We start from the raw sequence: 18,048 nt of genomic DNA on the forward strand, positions 1-18,048 counted from the left end.
TCTCGAATAAAAACAAAAGCATTCCCTCCTTGTAGCACTCAGAACGACAAAAAAAAAAATAATAATATTAAAGCAGGCTTATTCACTACCTGCCCTGAATTCCTCCAAACTGCAGAGCTGAAAAGTTGCATCAACCTTTACGTGAGAAATAGGGAAAATCAGCTCGTGTGGACAAACTGCCCTCTGCCTCTCAGCCCAGCCACGATCCATCCATCTCAGCTTGCTTTATGGTATCAGGAGCTGCCTTCCCTTGCCCAGCACACCTCCTGCCTCTGGCTCTCACATCTCGCCCCTCTGGAGAACACAACAGGTACTTCTGCTCTCTTATATTACTTTTTGAGGAGCCTGGGCCGACAAACAGATCACCTCCTCACCTCCTGGAAGCCAGGAACCCAACGGGACATCTGCTGAGGTTTGACACATGTGATAAATGCACTTCATACGAGCAAGCGACCGATGTTTCTTTCTGCTTAGCCAATGCCTCTGCAATTTTTCAACTGATAGTCAATCATCACTGGAGTGTAAATAGTTTGCTGTGTGGATTGGCTAAGCTACCTATTAATCAACCAGATTAAAAAGATGATGGCAAATCTCCAATAATTATGCAGCGTAATTAAAAGGCTGGGAAGCCTGATTTAGGGCTTATTAGCCCTCTAAGTCCTTCATTAGCCATATTAGTTTCCTGCATCAGATTCCAAGGGGAAAATATTAACGTTGTGCTGTGAGTCACAAATATTTGACCACTACTTTTCAATATGACATTTACTCCTGAATTTTTTGACCTTGGGGATTTCAGTGTACAAGACCAAACCTGCAGTCTTTAAGTGGAAAAAAACAAAAACAAAAACAAAAAACAAAACAAAACAAAACAAAAAAACATACTTTACATACGGGAAATATCCTTTTTTATAGGTCAGGATAAAAACAAGATCAATGATGAATAACCTGTTTTACCCTAATGGATGTTCCTCTGTACCTCCATTCTTCTGTCTTTCAAATGGGTAAAGAGTATTGATCTGGCTTAATAAAATATTTTGATGTTCATTCTTTTTCATCTCATGCGTACAAATTTATATTTTTTGATATATGAACTGCACCGTAGGAAAAAGAAGAGTGGGCAAGTCAGTGATTCCCCCCTCAAAAAGGCGACCAAAACCCAAGTCAGATATCATTAAATAACCTTGCAATCTCTTTGTCCCTCTTTAACTAGAGTCAGATGATCTCTTCCAATTTGCCACTAACGCTTAAGATGATGGAGACAAATGTAGATGACAAGGGCAGAGTTCGCAGAAGCTGTCCTGCAAATCAATCTGCTTTCCTACGTGCAAGTTCTCCGAAACAAAAGATAATTCTCCCCAAACTTAAATGCTAAACAGACTGCTCCAATGCACCGAGGTCAGGACAATTATGAAGATGTAGAAATGGCACCAGGAATCTCTAGAGATCTCAGGTTGCTCTCTCAGAGTCTGTAGGCAGGGAGAGCTCCCCTGTGATCAGACCCTCCAACAGATCACCCAGCCTGGTCTGGTTTCTGCTCAGCAGCCCGGGACCGTCCCCTCCCACCAAATACGAGGCAGAGCTGTAAATCGTAGGACACAAATGCCAAACCACAGAAGCTATTATTGCACAAACAGCATCTGGCACCTTTTGACGGGCTGCAGCAGCAGATGCCAGCGCACAAATGCCAGGACTTCTCAAGTGGCTCACCCAGTGTGATACCAACTGGCTACCTTCCCGCTCCGCTCCCAGCTGCCAATGATTCTTCTGTGCAACCTCCTCACCTTTGAGCAAGAATTGACATACAGCCCTGCAAAGCTCAGGAAGATGTGCCATTTTTTTTCTTCCGTAAAAATAGAGTTCTGCTGGGTTAGTGGTTTCTGTGCTGTAGATCAACAGCTCCCAGTGTCACCTTCTCGTTTTCTCTGCTGTCTCCCACGTCGCACTGGGATCCCAATCCTTCAGCCATCACCGAAGCACAACCAGACACCCGACAAATCCCCCCCCAGGAACTTCTCATGCTGTAATTTCAGGTACCCATCCCCAGACCACAGTCATGTTTCTTAAGCACGTGTTGTAGATTATAATTCATAAGATCATTAGCAATGTAGATCATAACAATACATGAGTTCCCACCGAGACAGAGGCACACCAGGCTCTACAGTCGACTTAGTTTCTCAAGTTAAAAACCCCATTGCTCTGCAACTCTGCTCCTTTCATCTTTTTTTTTAGGCTGCAGGTTGTCTTGGACAGGTATTGGCATAGTCCCTGTTAGCATGGTTCTGCTCTTTAGTTTTTAATGAACTTCACTGTTATAATCTCTGTGTTTGATGAGAAAAACCTCATTTAGACAATCGGATGGAGGAGCTGCCGGTCAGCCAAGGACAGTCACCCAAATGCACTGCTGCCACCCACATCAGGGCAGGATCCACGCCACCCACAACTGCCACACTCCGTTATCAAACAACTGTCTCTCCTCCAACACATCTGTAAAACGAGAAGCTCCTCCTGCCCTCCTCTTTAATGGAGCTTTCCAAGCCTGATGAATTATTATTTTGGCTGGGCCAGCAATGAGCTAATCAGAGCTGCTTGTTTCTAAAAGCCTCTAAAGCAAAATCCAGATTGCTGCTTGTCTCCGTCTCTCCGTGGTGCTGAGGCACCGCTCTTCCTAGGACGATGCTTTTCTACAAAACAACATCCCTGCTGTAAAATGTGAAGGGATCTGTTAATTAAGTCAGATTGCCAGTGGCTCCTGGTGGGGAGGCAGCTGCACTGCATGTTCCAGTGTTTTAAAAGCATCCTGGTGTTCAAGAACATTGTCATTATTTTCTGTATGGCATCCTCCCGAACACCATTAGACACACTGAAACAGCGCGTTTGCTCGTCTATCACATTGCAGGTGATCGGGTCTCACTGGAAGGCGATGGCTGCGCATCGCATCGACTTTGCACGCTTCCTTCCTCTCCGCTCTTCCAAGCAGGCAGCGAGGGTGCTGGTTTTAAAGGGCTTACAACCTAAATACATAAAAAACGTAGATAACAGCCAAATCCAATCAACAGAGAGTCAGGGTGAGAAGTACAAGGTAACTACATACAATTATTTTCAGTGTTTCAGGCAGGCACAGCCAGCCAGCTGCTCTGTCATCGCTTGCACGTAGACTCAGTACAGCTTCATCCCCGTTACTGAAGCATGAAAAGGTCAAACCCCCAAAAGGCTGCGGAGCCACCAGTTCCAGCTGTAGGAGAACCGTTGTCATTGTGGAAAATAGCCATAGATTGTCTGAAGGGAAACATTTTACAACTCTGACCAGGTTTAGGGTGCTGTGGAGAAAGTCAGGGATTGCAACACGTCAGCTCCAAGCAGCAAACTGCCTCTGGGCCAAGCCTGAAGGGCTCTAATTTTGCTTTGCATCCTGTAGCCAAGCAGCTTTATAAGTATTCTGCATCTAGAGCATCCTAGCACATCACCTGGACTTATTCAAAGCGAGTGTGCAGGCATCGTGGCCTGAGGAGCTCTGCTAATGACCTTGCTTCTTTGCAGGAGCTGGGCTGCTGTGGAGGCACTGCTGGTAGCCAGGTAGCTTGGAGTGAGCCTGGACAACCCCTGCAAGGCACGCTGACAGCTTGGGGTGCACATCTGAGCTGTTTCCTGAGCAACCCAAAGTGGTGCAACAACAGGACAAAGGCTTCTTCACCCACCTCGGGATTGCAGATGGAAGAGCACCGAGAGCTGGCCAGAGAGAGCAGAAGGAAGGAGGGGGACTTTTGGATCAAGGGCTCTTCTCAGCGAGGACGAAAGCTTTTATGGAGAAATGAGGAGACTGGGAAAGGTTAACATGGTGGTTGGGAAGGGTTGATGACTTAGCACAGCTTAAGAGGTGACAAGGTAAGTGGGACCAAGCTGTGGAGACCTGTTAAGACACAGACACGCAGCTCTCTTCGCAGGGCACCCACAGTCCAAAGCAGCAGCTTGATTGTTCTGTTCTGACTGCTTTATGTCAGTAATGGCAAAACACGTCTGCTCAGCTGCTGAAAAGACAAAAACCAGGTTCACTTAATGTCTCCATAATCATAGAGATAAAAACAGATCTCTTACAGCACCTCATTAGGATCCGTTGCTTTCAGTTTGTCTGATGAAACTGACACCAGGGCACAGGCAATTCCAGTTTTATCTTAGTGAAATTGCTGCAAATTTAAAATTATGTGTATGTATGATGGGAATAAATGCCTCTTTCTCAACTTCTAGTCGGGAGGAAAAAACACACACGTGAGTTAAAAACAACACCAGCAGCTGCATCTTAATGAACCCTCATCTAACGAAGCCCCTTAAAGCTTTAAGCTGACGATCATCTGTGTAAACTGGAAAGCCCCAGCATGGTTTGGTTCTCACACAGCTGCATTTTCTCAGTCTTGGCAACACAACTTTGGAGAACCTGCAACATGCTGAAAGCCTCTGGAGCAGGAGCATCCTTTTGTACAGTCGACACCTTCCTTTCTCTGGGAGCTAAAAGAGGAGCAGGTGGAGATGACAGAGCTTCAGTGGTTTGAGTGACGAGATCCTGCCATATAAAAAATCCTTCATTTTTCTTCTGTTCCCAAAATATTAAGAGGGCAGAAAAGAGAGTTAAACGGCCCGTCTGGAACACCACCACCACGGGGGCAGAGACAACGGCAGTCTGAATCCTGTGACACATCAGGCAGGCAAAATAGCTGAAGGCAGCTTAATGTGATGCAATTAGCCCAGCGCTCCTCCTCTCCTGCCATTCACGAGGAGGGAAGGGCTTAATCAGCGTGGCGAGAGCAAACGAGAGACAGATCTGAAAGTTGCCTTCTCCAAGCACCAGACAATAGGGAACCCTCTAGCTGAGGGATGGATATCACTAAAAGATCCTATTTCTGCTGCTCTCAACCGGACCTAGTCCCAGGCAAAGTACCTGGGTTTTCAGTTCATAAAGCAGGGCCAGGAGATAACTGCTACTATTACAAATAATTGCCTGGAAAAAAAAAATGCATTAGGGTAAGAAAATACAGAGCACATAAAAGCTCTCGTTAACATTCTTTATACGTGCTTATCATGAATTTTATACAGGGTTAAATATATTTTCTGGTGACTAACACTGCAAGGCTGAGGATTAAAAAGGATAATGTACAATGTGATTTATGAAGTTTTAATGGAAAATCCCCATGGGTTGTGTATAAATCTTATTTATAGCTTTAAAAGTATGTAATATACTTATTGTATATTTTAAAAACTGTGGGAGTGCAGTCTCTGTCATAGTTAATCCATTAAAAAAAGCAACTCCTAGGGGGCTCCTAGGGATAAAGCATTTGATATTTTAGAGACTATCAGTGTGTTCAGTGTGAAATGTCCAATGTGATTTAGTTAGTGGGGGGAAAAGGGGAATAAAAGAACCCAAACCGTCTTGAAGGAAGGAACAAAATGGCTGTTTTAGAAGTTAAGCTTGATCCATTTGGATAAAGGGGACAAACATCGGGGTGAGAGGAAATTAAATCATTTGCTGTGGGCTCTGTCCTGATGTCTTTGCTAGCTAATCTCTGCCGGAGGCCTGAACTGAGCGCTCCATCTTTGTTTTTAGATTAGAAGAGCCACCGTGGGTCCCCTTGTCTTAGTTTGTGAAATGGTGCATGTTCTCCTGGATGAAGATAATCATATTAAGTTGAACCCACAGAATCCAGGGGCTGGAGCTGGGGAGGGAAGGGAAGGCATGGTGTTCTCTAGCTGTTTTCCTAAGCTGCTTTCTCTTATCCTTGTGAAAGTCATTTTTATTTTTTTTTTCCTAAAGGTTATGAAATCAATTTTACATCAATTCAGGATATTAGCCCATGTACTCTGCGCTTTAACTTGACTTAAAAGGGGGAAAAGGAGAAAGTGAGTTGTCTCTAAAAAAGACTGTCATCAGTGTAGATAAGCTGATAAAAGGACTAACAAAAAATTTCTGTTTCAGACCGCAATGGTTTGTTCTTTTTCAGTGGTGAATGTTCATCCTCTGGGCATTGGCCCAGAATACCCCCGTAGCTCCTAATGAAGAAGTAAGATTATCTTGCAAGATAAAACCAGGCTATATGAAATATCCTGTTATATATTGTGTGAGGTTGTTGGTTGGTTATCTTTAATAATGGGGTAAAATCCTAGGGTCTAGCCAGGGAAACTAAATCCCTAACCTCATCTAAATTGGGTACAGAGGTTGGAAAAAGGGTGCCTGAAAGTTAATTTTGCTTTCTTGTATTTCTTACAAGTTCTTCGAAGGATGTTGATATATGTGAATTCCTAGACTAGGCAATCAGAGCCAACGATTCATTTCCAATGTGCCAAAATGAGATAGCATGGTACTTTGGATGAGAATATTGCATGAAATAAGATTTTTTAATGATATTTCTGAGAAATGATCACTCTTCTCTCCAACCACACTCCACTCAGATTTATTCCAGCTATGTTATGTTGCTCAACATTACTGCTGGGTGTCTTAATAAGAATGTGAGGAATTCAGACATATTTTGGGCTACCCACAAAATAAAAGGTAAACACATGCCAGACATGCTTACCTTTTGAAAGGTGCTCAATACGATCATTCAGGTAATATATTGATGTTTCAAGTATTTTACTTCCAGGTCAACCTCTGGTTTTCTATTTTAAGAAGGCAACTTGAGGATATAAATCATGAGCACCCTGATGAAACTGGATGTTTGATGAGATCCGTAGTTTGCTCAGTTGCAATAAATTTGGCTTTCAACAGAGCACTGACACTGCACCAGGACCGGGACCCCTCTACACCAGGCCAAATAAACCCACGTGGAAAGAAACAGTCCTCACCTGAATTAACCTACAAGCTAAATCGGTAGAAAAAATAAAGGGAAATTTAACATCAGGAATTACGGAAGGAACACAAGTCTTGCCAGCCTTACAGTGCTGTGTCTTATTAATGCATCGCACCTTTCTTTCCCAAAGCACAGCCATGATCTAAATCTGCCTTCTCCCTTCCAAGTTCACACATTCAGACAGAGATCATCTCTTATGCTCCCTGCAATAAAAATAGGGATGATTCCAAAGTGGAGCACCCGTCTCCAGTAACTGAACTGGAAGCCTACAGACTTATGTATGTCCCCACCTTCCTCCTTGGGGGAATAATCAGGGCCTCGCAGAATGATGGAAGGGATTTTTGCAGAGATACTTCCTCTCTGAAGGGACTGTCTCCTTCTACAACCCCCCTTTTTCCATGGTGTCTCCGTCGCCATTGTTTTTAACCTTGATAAATTGGCGCACACGGTCTTGTTTCCTCTTCCTGCAGTAAATTACCTGCTTCAGTGCTGGTGCCACACACCAGATGCACTCAACATATGGCACACGGAGGACTGCCAGAGAGGCCCATTACGTCCTGATGTTCAGTTCATTTGAAAAGATGTCATGCAGCGTGAGCCCAGGCAGAATTGCCACTCCCTCTGAGCTGTGAGCACTGGAGAAGGGTTTCACATCACCGATACCTCAGGCGTCTAGCTTAGGTGAAACCAAGGATTTGAGCAAAGGACCTTAGCTCCTTTTGCAGGGGGAAGAGGGTGCTGCTGCTGAAGGAACAAGCTTGAGCACCTGAGATAAATCTGAAGTAGTCTAAATGGATCGTGCCCCCATTTCCTATGCTCAGGGCACTTCTCGGCTCAAGAAGAAGGTTACATCCAGCCTTTTGGTACTGAAAGGGAAGCGCTTGCATCACAGCAGAGAAACAGCAGGGAGAAATAGCACATGTCAACACGCAGCATTTCCTTCACCACCTATGAAAACACCTTGAAGGGATCCTTCACGAGATACAGAAACACAAAATAAAGCAAGTCGCCGTTAGAGGCTGTGCAGGTAGAGGAAAGGCTGAGCAGGGAATGCAGAAGCAATGTGCCCCTACAACAACTGTCAGCATTTTATCAACCTGGCCCAAAAGGTTCTCGAGGACTTCGAGAAGTGCTAACTTATTGGCAAGCCAAATCATCACCTATAAAATATTTACGCTTCTGACAGCCTTATAATCTGAAATTCAGAAAGAGAGATCTCCCCAGCATTTTTCAGAATGGGAAAGACAGCTGAGAAATTAAAGAAGGGTGATAAAGTTTTAGCAGATAATTGCAAAAAAGCAAGCTTGAAAACAGCCCGGCTAAAGATACATTACCCAGCAAAATGGTCTCTTGCTGTTATCAGAATAATCCTTAGGGGCATCTTCAGTCCTATAGAATTTAATAGGAATGAAGCCCAAGAGGATTTTGAAGCAAGTGCATTAGAAGTCTGTATTTGTTATAGAAAATGATAACCTTTCTATAGGGTTTTAGAAGCTCTCCAGCAGAATTATATAGCATAGCAAACATTTCCTATCACATTTTGTATGATGATTTAAAGTCTTTTTTTTAATGCCAGTGTTACAGATACTGAAAAGATCACTACTGTTTATCTTAGAGAGGAAGAAAATACCTAGTAGCAGAGGAAAAGTATGATGAAATAAACCCTAGAGAAAATAGGATGAAAATTTCCGTACACCCTTTTGTGAACTGTTAGGACAAAAATAGCTTTTCAACATCATATTCAGATATCATGAAAAACAGGAGTCAACTCATATCGGAAAAAGGAGTCAGCAGAAATCAAGAACATTTAGAGTTATGGGATTAGCCCTGGATTTGGGCTTCAGGGTCACAACGTAAATATTTTGTCATGAATTAATTTAACAAAATTGTTCAAGTAATGGCATCGGCAGCCTCTCCCCACAATCAGACATGAAATTAATAGGGAGAAATTGTTACCTAATGCTCAGTGAATAGCAGTGGCTGGCTCTCTCCAAATCTCATTTCTACAAAGCTACTTTACAGCAGAGTACAGCAGTCTCCAATTGGAGATAAACATCAGGCAAAGGCCTTTCTATTTTGCCAAAGGAACATAAAGGTGCCTTTTCAGAAAATGAGAAAGTGCCTGTACTTTCACTGCCAGCTCACAGACCGGTGTACCTCAGCACCCATTACAAATCAAAGGCGTGACACTCTTTTAACATCAGTTCAAGGTTTTGTCCTTAATATTTAAAAGGACAGTCTGCGATCCCAGGAAATTCTTGTAAATGTGAATGCTTCACGCACAAATATGCCGTGACATGCCTCAAATATAGCTGTACAGTGAGGGTTAAAAAACTGCCAGAGTCTAAAACATTTTCATGAATTCAAAAAACAACAAAAAAACAGACGTCAAAATCCTCCTTTCATACGACTATATTGCTAGTACATCATTAGCTCCTGGGGACTTATTTCTGATTTGTAGCAGAGAATGGGAGAAGTGAGACCTATTTATCTCCCTGCTGGAAAGTCTCTCCTACATTAAAGAAATCTTCTTAGCCCTTTGCTTTTCTATTGAGTTTTCAAAAGCAGAAAATCTAGAAAAGCGTTATACTCATAACTATTTTTTTGCCTTTAGTATTCAGTCTCTCACAAGGCTGCCAATGCAGAAATTATATTAAAAGCAGCAGCAAATTAGGTTAGAGGATTAAGGAACAGCAAAGCTTTTAGAGGTGTGTTGTGCATCTGATTTTCCCCTGCTTTTCACCTCAGGTGGAGATTGCAGGTACTCGTGCAAAGCGAGCACACAACCTTGGAAAAGCAGCAGAGAGGCAAGTCTGCAGTCTGTAGTTAATATTACTCCACCATCAATAGGAAAAATGTTATGAAGGGGGAAAAAAACAACGTCAGTTCCCTCCTAGTAGAAAGACCCAGGAAGGCTGAAGAGGTAAAGAGCTTGATCAAACTCTATAAAGTCTGGGATCTGCTTCATGAAAATGAGTTCCCACTTTCCTGTAGCACCGACTGCACCTAAGGAAAAGTGAACCCCCAAACAAGCATCTCTCCCTACGTACGGCTATCTGCAGTCTGTACGTCTCAGGCCAGCCTCACCCTTGCATTTTGTCTTCAACCCAGAGCAGATGCTAAACTTTGAGATGAGTCAAAGGGCAGGACTTTGTGTCTGTCTGTACACGCACACGTGGTATTGCATTTACAAACCGTACCGAAAACCTTGAAAGTCAAAACAAATCCAGAAATAAATTACGACTACTTAGTTCTGAATTAGGTGGTCTAAGCAGCAGTTCAATATAATTTGACGTTGGCCAAACTAGGTCAACTGGTTCGGTTAAACTGGGTCAATCTAAATTTACACTTGTGAGTGTCCCACATAAACCCATTGACTAGGTTAGCTATCAAAGAGGCGACTTGCTACTAGCAGGTTTATAGCAGGATGAAGCTTTAAAAGCCCCCATGAGCTCGGCTGTTCGTGGGTAGATACTGAAATATGAAGGACAGTTTTCTTTAGATGCAAGTTTGTGAGATATATTCAGCTGAAGCTCAATCCCCGTGGCTCGAGAGTCCTGATTCATTTCACTTTATTTTTCTTCCTCTCTGGTGGTAATTTGTAAGTCCAATAGAGCTCTTCCTACTGCAAGATAGGGAAAAAAATCGGGAGGAAGCTGGTACAATAATCTAGCAGGAATGCTGGTAATGCTGGTAACATTTCAGTGGAGAGACAGCAGCAGAGGGCTGGATACTCACCAAAACGAAGCACGGAGTGGTACTCGGCTGGGCAGAACCAAATGCACTCACACCACCTAAGAATCAAACCTGAGCGTGGCATTTAGAGGTTAAAATCAAAATGAATCATTCAGAAACCGGTCCCTTACCAGCTGATTGTGCCAGCTGTCTACTTCCTCTAGCTGTGATTAATTCCTTGTCATTGCCCAACATGTGCACTGAGAAGCTGGTAACGAGGAGTTCTTATTAATAGCAGGTGTACAGCTGGGTCATGTCTGCAGAACACAAGCATTCCTTACCATGAGCAAGGTCTAACCTAGTCAGGAAAGGGAGCTTTCAGCTGAGAAAGGAAACAGATACAGAAGGACCAGCAAATCAGCTGTCCCCCAGCTATTCAGCTAACCGGGCACAGGCTGCAAGCTCCAAGTTTGAAGGAACTTCTTTAGCTTGAAGACACCCACTGGTGCAGAAGGAGCAAGACAGAAATGTGTATGCTTGTGCATTTAGGTAGCAGGATGATATTCATCGGCTCTTGAGAAAAATGCATCCTAATAGTTGGTACCAGATGTCCTCCAATCTGCACACACAACCCCTACTGCCATTTCGTTTTGGAAGGGGTGCAGAACTAGCCGTCTGAGCGCGCGCGATCATTAAGAGATCTGATGGCATTTAACAGCCCCAGAACCCTTGCCAAGATCCAATTTGCTTTATCACCTCCTGCCTAACCAGAGTCTCTTCGTGTAAAATCAGCGTATAGTTTTTGACAGGAGGCCAAGTAAAACCCGAACTGCAAACTTTTGCTAACTCTGGACCGTTCTCAGAAAAATAAAATGAGCCGATAGCGGGGAAATCCCAGTCTCCAGCAGCATATTAAAATAATATATGGAGACAAGGCAGACAACTAAGGAAGAGCTATTTCTCTCTAAAAATATACTCATGAAGGCTACAAAATCCATGGTAGACACCAGAAGTGGAGCCAGATGTTCAGAACCTGCTGCCTTAACAACAAAACTCCTCACCTGCAATTAGTGTTGTAAACACAAGTAAATTCAGTTCACCTAAGGTCAGTCCGGGCTGCCCTGATCTTAGGGACAACCCAAGCAGGATGGCACGCTTGTGCAAGCTTCTCCCACTGCTGGGGTCCTCCTGTAAGGAATTTCCTGACCGCTGACCTAGTTCAGGATCCTGCTCTGATGCAAGCCCTCAAATAAGGAGCTGGGCTTCACCCCGTAAAGCCGCCGTGCAGCACGGATCCTCCCGTTAGCGCTGAGCATCATCCCCAGGCAAGCACGGCGTAGCTGAGTCAGCACAGTGTGGCAACCAGCCTAATTACCCATGTTAAGAAGATAATTATCCCAGGCAAAGCACCATAATGATGCTGCTTCTGGGACTCGAGCTAATATCTCCGCGCAGGCACAGCGGTTTGCTGGGATGGGTAAAGCCATTTCGGGTCGGGCCACGCAAGTGCTCTCCATGCCCTGCTGAGAAGGGAGGAGAAGGTGAGGGATGGCACTTCCACTCCTCAATGCCCTCACCAGGATGTTTGTAAGATTTATGGGCTGGGAAGGGAGACAAAGCTCGAGCAACTTCTTCAGCTCCTGGATTTCAAATGGGACTCTGAGCGGCTGGTAGGCTGGGTTTGCTTTCATGGCCAGGTCCCAGGTGAAACTAAGCAGAAGAGCAGCTTTAAAAAAGAAAACAGCAACAGCGCACCCCTTTATCCGCGTGTTCGTTAATGGTCCAGAACCTGCTGAGAGACCTGTGGTCATGTGTCTGCATCCACTGCCTTCTGCTTTATGCTTTTTCCTCTCTCATTATGATGTGCGTTCTTCCGAAATCTCAGCTGACGGCTTTAAAAAAAATTTTTTTTTAAGCAGATCTCACGGCAACAATCACACGCAAGAATTCATTGAGAGGAATCGAGTGCTTTGGAAGGAGAGTATGGAGGGGTGGGAAAGAGGGGGAAAAGAAATATGATGCTTTCCGGGCAGCTTTTTTTCTAAGAAAAAGTGGGTCACAGTGTCATAGCCAAACTCAGCAGCAGTGAGAGCTGAAGATTGATGGTAATCCAGGAGGAAATGTGGTAGCACATGCCCGATACACTTTCTGAAGCACAGCCTGGAAGCGAGCACACAAACCGACCATCCCAGATCTGACAGTAACAACCCTCTTGTGTGCAATGGTCTTATAAACAGGGGCCTCTCTCAGCACATTAAATGGGAAAGCCGAGGCAGGGAAGCGACCTGCAGGTCACACAGCAGGTCCGTGGCACAGACAGCAACTGTGCGTGGATCTCTTGGCTTCCTCCGCTCTGGTCATCCCATCAAGCTGCTTGCTGAAGATAAAACCAACTGCCCACAGCCCCGGCGTGGCTTTTTGTTGCATCTTTCAAGTGATGGCTAAACTAGGGCTGCAGCAATTTCTCCCAATACTCATGCACTAGGAAGAATTGACACCTGATTTCCAGCAAGAGATGAGATTTTTTTTTTTTTTCCCGAAGACAATTTCCAGCTATTAGAAATTGTTATTTCATTATCTCTCTGACTAAAAGGCCCTTTATAATCACATGACTTCTCCTTGTGGGGATAGACTGTGATCAAGTTTCCTTTCAGCAGTATTTTGATTAACTTAATAAATTGAACTCCTTAATATTTTTGTTCTAATGGGTATTTCCACCCTTTTTCTCTGAGCCTGATCTTCAGTAATAGTGATATCCCTGAAGAATAAAAGCCTGTTTTCCTTTCAAACTTGGAAACCTGATGACAAAGGAAAACCTGTTACTATTAGCAGAGCATTTTATCTGGTGTTAAAGCGAAAAACCTGCAGCTGCCGCTAGAAGAAAGAGAAAAAAAGCAATTCCAAAACCTGCTCCTTAAAAAACAAACATTTTGTTAGCAGGGGAATTTTGTTCTACTAAATACTGGCTTCTCGATATATGATCAAGATGCTATAAACCCTGCTCCCCAAGTTGTCATGTAATCCCTGAATGCCTGTGAAGCCGCAGCACCAGGAGCATCTCAGTGGTGGTGACAAAGCCACGTGTTGGCAGTGCCTGCGGATCCTCCACGGCTGCAAAGGGGAATGCCAGATGCTGACACCAAGCGTCTCTCCTCGCAGACCTCAGAAGCAAAGTTTGCAAGAATATGAACAGGAACCCAAAGGAATATGTTAGCTTTTTTTTTTTTTCTTTTTCCTTTTAAAATTGTTTCAAGAAACGTCCATCTCCTTGACTTTAAATAATCACAGAAACTTGTAATTCTACCTAGACCAGTCCTCAGTTTTGCCTTGGTGCTATCTCCTCCTCTTCACACGAGTGAGTTTCTCACGACGTGGGCTACTTGACAACTTTGTCTTTTTGTTCTCCCCTCCAGGTTTAGCATTTTCTTTGTTTTAGCTGATTTGGCGAACTCAGACCGCACACGCTTGTGTTCCCCTGTGATTCACAAGTGACTTAAGCAATACAGGCTCATCAGTATAGCTAAGGAATCTGGGAAACTGCTAATATAAAAAGAAAAGGCATATAAATGTGAAAAGAAAAAGAAGTTTAGTAGGAATTTCAAGTTACTAGTAAGCTATCAAACAAAACAAAGAATTACTAACATTATTGCAGTAACAGTCTCATCTGACACCCGCTGGGGGCTAGGAGTACCAGAAGCAAGGGACACTCCTTGTTTTGAAACAAACTTTTTGGTCTAGTGGCATGTGATGTTCAGTGATGCCCAAGCTAGTAACTGGTGCACAAACTCATCCTCTCTTCCCTCCAGGTTAATGCTAAACCTCAGCTAGCCTTACACTAGGCACTTCAATATACTTACCCAGTTGCAGCCTGCTAATGTTGGTGATTCAGATTCGTATGGCTTATGTCCTTTCTATAACTCATTTGTCCTGTGATACCGGACAGGAACTTTCAATTCAGACTGAGCAGAGCCCAAGGGGAGTGTTTTTGTCAAAGGACTCCAGTTCCAATGTTGCTGTTGGCCCACGTTATTCCCTTCCAGACATACCTGCTGGCTTGTACCTTACTGCAGAAGGCATATATATTGATTTTCCTCTTCTGATTCTGTACATTTAAAGACAACTAAAGATCACTGAGTATGAGGAACGAGCTTTCCTGACTGCTCCTCAGTAACTCCTGCATGATCAATGCAGAGCCTGTGCTGCTCCTGCTCTGTCAGCAGAGCAGCCCCAACACACCTGGTACATCAGAATTGGCCTCTCTCTTTCGACAGACGTGCCCTGCTTGTTTTCCAAGTGATCCTGAGGGTGCTCAGGCTGTTGCAATGTATCCCCTAGGGCCCCATTACACTGAATATTCAAGCCTCAAGCAACCCGTCTTTGGGCATCTACTACAGAAACTACATCAAAATAATGTCCTACCCCTACAAAATTGCCACTAAAAAATGCTTTTCTGAAAATAGACTTGATAATTAGTATCTCTGATTGCACAGGGAAAACTGTTGAATCTGTTAGAATACATTTTAAATGCCAGCTTTCACTTCCAATGCAGTGTGAGGAAACTGAAATTCCCAGCCCACCACCCACACAATCCCAGGTACCACTAAAAAATTAATGACTTTTCCAGGCCACCTAATGCTAAAAAGAACAGAAACAGGTTTTCAACACCCGTGGTTTTGCCTTTTACAGATGGAACAGGCTTGATATAAACGGGTAGGACTAGAAAAACACAACTTTGGGGCTATTATTAGCTGCAAACATCCGCATTGTGGCCCTACCCAGACATCCCATTTAGGACTTAGCACCAGTAGACACCGTTGAAGCAAAAAGTTTCTTTCCCTCTTGGCATGCAGTCAATAAGGAGGGCATAATAAGTCTAGTATGCTAAGCCCATAGAAAGAAATCAATACAGAGTTTGTAACACAAGAGACAGATACAATATAGGAAATAACTTTTCAATATTGAGCACTACCTCGCAGCTCAGCTCCCATGCACAAATTACCCAACCCAAGAGCCATAAAAAATTTTAGAAATCCCAAGCCTCGCTGCACTCAATGAAAGTTAGATACTCCAGCCCCCTGTATCTACCTCCTCGGTGGGAACTGCCTTCTGTGCTCTGCAAAAATGTTTAGAACTATGCCAGAATCGTTATGTGGCTTCAAATATAAGGTGAGGATGAATATTCCAGAGATACCCTTCAGTCATGCTTCCTAAGCCACTGTACAAGCAAAACGACTTGAGGGTATTGCTGCACCTGGAAAAAAAATTTCCCATATTCTACGTTACTGTTGATGATCTTTATCTCACACTTCTTCCTATTTCTCCATTTTAGCAGCTATAAAACATATGTAAAGACTGGAAACTTGTGGGTTTTACATCCTCTAGGTGATGTACACCAGAGCTGAAGTACTGAGCACCATGAATTTGTCCCAACAGTGGTGGTTCAGAAAAAAAGCCAAGTTCCCTAAAGCCAGCTATTACACCAGAAGACTTTCCCAGTCCAAATCCTACAGGATTTCTCGCCCTTTGTTTTAAAATGTCAAAAGTCATTAGCGCACTTACATGGGTAAAGCAAGAATATTTTTACTAATGCGACCTACGTTATTTGGTGAGGTCCTGTAAAGGTGGCAGCAGCAGCAATGGTTTGCCTTCATTAGCTACGTTGACCATGGTTCTTGCAGGCTCGCTCCGATTGCTGTTAGCAATATGCTCTGCTACAGGAAAGGCCTTAAAACTCCAAGACACAAATTTGTGAATCAACTCTAAGCAAATTTTTCATGCTTATCACTAGCCAAACCTCAAAATATCTAGTCGTTGGGAGTTGGATGAGTAGAAACCATATCGAGACGTTCAGATTTTCTACAGGTAAAGAGACCTAAAGCAACAAGACAGGCAGAGTGTTAGAGGACCATTTCTTTGCACCTTCCAGGGGTTATATTAAGCAAAAAGGAATTCAGTGACACAGCCACTCACCTTGTGACAGAGTCAGGAACCAAAGTCACGTCTTCTGAACTTCTGTTTTATGCCTTATACAAAATTTTTTGTCTTGTAAACTCCTCTAATGAGAGTGGTGGCTTCAAAGGTGCTCACAAAGGCTACACAGATCTTTTCAACAGCAGCACTGTCATCGACTCACTTTGAAACACATTAAGTGAAACAGAAGAGTCAGAGTGATGAACACTGCTTCTATAAAACCAAGACAACCTTGCAACAGATGGGCAGGAATTTCAGCACCCTCTGTTCAACATCCCCTAATTACTGCTCTGATTTTCTCTTTTCTGGCCCTTCAAGTGACCATGCAGAAACAGTGGTGCTTGTGATACATATTCAAGACACAAGACAATTGCTGACAATAATTGGATTTAGCAGGTTTTTAGAGCAGAAGGCTGATGCATACAACAGCCATAACTGTACTGGCAAGATGGATCTAACAGCCATTAAATTTTAAAGCACTGCAGGACCCATACGATATTTGGCAAGCGACTATACCGACAAAATTATTTTCTTCGTAGTTCATAATGGCATGTAAGGCACCTAAGTTGTGCCCAAAACGGGAGATGGCTGTTTCTGATGCCACGTTTTTGATGAGGGGGCAACTGATTAGATTCAGATTAAGATGGCCAGAACCTGGTGTGCTTTCAGAAGGACTGAAAACATGATCCAGAAGTTGAACATAGCTGTGTTCAAAGGGGAGCAGAAAACGGCCTGCAAGTATATATATGAAAATACTATAAATATTTAATACTTATATATTAAAAAATCCTGCACAAAAAATGCTTTCCACACCCATGGACAGAGCTCATATTATACCAGAAGACATGCAAGCTAGAGAAAAGCTTTTGCAGTTGAGAAGGCCCTGAAATAGCTGCTGCTTCCGAGTTTGTGACATCTCTGATGGCTTTGTGAAGTCTCTCCCAGCCCTATCACCCACAATAGCTGAGCCCCTCAAACTGAGTGAAACAAAAGCCAATACCTGGAAGATGGTGCTACATAAATTCAGCCAAAAGATGCAGTTTCTGAAAGCAGCCAGCTACTCAAATAGTGTAGTTAGGAAACCAGCAAATTCTGTGTCTCTTGGAGTCCTAAATTGAGGCTCTATTTCCTCCTGAAAGCTATCTGAAGGGTCCCAGAGGCATTAAAGTGTGTGTAATGCAGATGTTAGGGAGGGACAGCTTTCTAGCCCGTGTTTCATAGGATATAAAAGCTGATTATCAAACGATTCTTTCTGGCCTTAGTAAAGGCCTTTCTATGAATTAGAAGCTGCAGAAGAAAAAAAAAAAATCAGACGAGAGATTTCTTTCATGAATTTGAGAGAGATAGCATCAAATTCATGTCTTGAGGTAAATTACAGCATTACTCAAAGTCCATGAATAAACTGTTAGCTTGCAAGTAAGAAAAAATCAGATCACAAAATGCCAGTCCTTCAGGCAGGAGGATGCAGCTAGGTCTCACCAAATTTCTTTTAATTCAGAAAAAAAAACATGTAGGCTAAGGGCTTTTTTTTATTACTATTTCATTCTTTTTGAAGGATCTCAGTAGCATA

Source organism: Aythya marila, assembly GCF_965140915.1.
Source record: "Aythya marila genome assembly, chromosome: 26".
NCBI lineage: Eukaryota > Metazoa > Chordata > Aves > Anseriformes > Anatidae > Aythya > Aythya marila.